We start from the raw sequence: 3,096 nt of genomic DNA on the forward strand, positions 1-3,096 counted from the left end.
ACAGAATTACAGAAGGGAGGTTGAATAGAATTCTGGTTTCTTTTTATTTTCTAAAAAACTCTTAATAGAATATACAATTGTGTTTTTGAATAAGTAAAAATGCATAGAGTTTTGAAGTATTCTACTCACACAAAGTAAATAAACACAATGTTTAAAAATATTCCGGTGGATTTGTCTTTCCGTCAGATATGTATATTTAAAGAAATCTCTGTGATGCAAATTGCACACAGCTGCTTACAAGTATTTTTTTACTACTTTGGACTTGAGAGTATTTTCTAAAGATACAGCTTGCTAAACTGTTGAGTTCTTACTTGTTCTCTAAATACTTGCTACACTTGATTTATATTGAACCAAGTTTACATGTGCAATAAAACAAGAATAATATTCCTAACAGCTAAGTCCATGCACATGCTTCTTCATCTCTCTGTCCAATGCAATCTAAGAAAGATATAACATCTTTGAACGACCTTATTTTGCATGGAGATGGAAATGCTTCATTTTCTTCTAAAATCTGTAAGCAGGCTGCCATATTCCTTTTGTACAATATCAATTCATGTGACTTTGTCAGCCTCTATCAAGTCACTATCAACGGGTATCTTGTTGATCATCCATTGAAGCTTCATTGTTGTCATCCACTGACACTATACTTGTGTCATCCGTTGAAGTTTTCTTGTTAGCATACGTTGAAGCTTTATCCGATATCAGTTGAAGACCTTTTGACTAGCTTATCCGTTGAGGGCATATTGAATCATCCGTTGAAACTTGTAGTTTAACAGTTGAAGATATTTTCTTAGCAGTTGAAACTCTTTCACTTATAAAAAATTACAAGGTATTTCATATCTACACTTAGCCCACCAATTTTGTATGTCTTGCTAGTAGTCAACATGACTTAGAAATCACTATAATCCCCAAATACCTCAGTTATCATAATGTACAAAATATGCTATATATTTATTAATATAAGCTACTCTTTCAACGGATAGACAGACTGTGGTTATCCGTTGAAGGCTTCTGAATGACACTTAACAATTCTACTTAAGGTATTTTGGTGATTTATCATCAAGACTAAAACATATCCCTGACAATCTCCCCCAATTTATGTCTAATGGAATTATAGGCATAAATTCAGGTTGACTTAATGATAACAAAACACCGTATAAAGATAATATATTGAAAAGTAGAAAATTTGCAAAGTGCTTCATTACAATAGAAATGTACAAAGAAGGTTAAAAGAAGTTTGCATGCCATTGTCAAGGTGCTCCTCTAGTCTGAGCGAATAATTTTCTTTTTCTTGATTCCCTTGTTTTCCTTCCCAACTTCTCATTTGTTTTCCACAATATGGAGTTGAAGTTGTTTGTAAAACTCAGCTTCTTTTTTCTTATTTACATCCAACATCTCCTATATCTCCTTGAGAGTTTCATTACTTGAGATTTTAATCTGGTCTTCAATTCTAAAAATCTTCTAATAAACTTCTCATCTCTAAACTCCATGATCCAGTAAGCTTTCATGTGCACTATATCTCCATTCTTTGGAATGGTTAGAACCTTTGGTAGTGCATTAGGATCTCTCCAGCTTTGTCTGATTTGAGTTATCTTCCTGGGTATTTCTGATTTAGCAAATTTTGTAAAGCCAAAGTCATTCTTCATTGCAGTAAATACCTTGTTTAAGACACTGTCGCTTTCCTTAAGAATCCTATCGAATGGCCATATCTTCTTATAACAACCCTTGTAACTAAAAATCAATCTCTCTGGAAGTTTGGTAGTAACATCAATTCCTCTTACTTATTCTAATTCATCAAAATAGAGCTCAATATAAGAGAATTCTTTGATGTCATAAATGTAGAGTTGATCATCTTTATTAGAAGTAGGCTTCTATGGTTTTGAGATGGCTTTTATTGGAGGTAGGGTAGGCTTCTTATTCTTTCTTAATGTTCTTTTCTTGGTTGGTAAGGGGATGTTCAAAGCAAAGATTGGTAAACTTTCCCAATCTATAGGTTCTTCTTTGGGCACTATTGGTTCACCATGATAGTGTACCCCAGGATATACATTAGTTTCAACTAGTTCCTCTTTGAACACCGTCAATTGAGTTAAAGGAACAGATTGATATGGCTCACTCTTCTCCTCTGAAATTCTACTTGCCCACCTACCAGGTCTAAATTTTATTCTTTTGCATGTTTTCCATCCAGACTTCTCTTCATTTTCATTAGCCGATGTCTTTTCAGTTTTAGTAGCAGGCTTCTCAATCTTCTTTTGAGCTTCCTTACTGGCCTACTTTTTCTTTGTCTTTGGCTGTAAATTTATTCTTAAAGCTTCTTCTTTCTTTGCTTCTAGAAACTTGGGATGTGCACTCATTATACAAATCAGTTCTCCATGTCTGTAAATTCGAGCTATCCTCTTTCTCAATGTTGCATCTTTGGTTATCTTGTAGCTAGCAATTGATTTGCCCATGAGTTTCTGCTCATCAGACCTGGGAGGTGAGTAATCTAGCTCTATCTGGAAGAAGATCAAGAATATCATGCCTCAGAAGAATTATGAAGAAACTTGGAGTTGAATAAATCTGTTTTAGAAAAAATGTTCCAAGTCAAGATCTCTACAAGTCACAAATTTAATGTTATAGAGAAGTCATTCAAAAACTCCTGAATGACTTACAGAGAACTCAGGAAAGCTAATAAGGAACTCAGAGATATCGACAAGCCAAATTGAAGACATGAAAATTGGAGATATCGAAAAGTCATTTTTTCACTAAAGAACTCAGAGTTATCGACAAGTCCACATTCATTAGATAACTCTGAGTTCTTTAGTGAAAAAATGACATATCGACAAGTCCACATTCATTAGAAAACTCTGAGTTATCGATAAGCCAAATTCCACTAGAGAACTCAGAGATATCGATAAGCCAAAATTTACTAGAGAACTCTGAGTTATCGACAAGTCAAATTTGACTAGAGAACTCTAAGTTATCGACAAGTCAATAAGTCACTAGAGAACTCAGAGATATCGATAAGTCAAAGTGAAGATATGTAGACTAGAGATCTCGACAAGCCAAATTCTCTTAGAGAACTCAGAGACCTCTACAAGTCAAATTTACTATGGAGTA

Source organism: Apium graveolens, chromosome 7, assembly GCF_009905375.1.
Source record: "Apium graveolens cultivar Ventura chromosome 7, ASM990537v1, whole genome shotgun sequence".
Lineage (NCBI taxonomy): Eukaryota > Viridiplantae > Streptophyta > Magnoliopsida > Apiales > Apiaceae > Apium > Apium graveolens.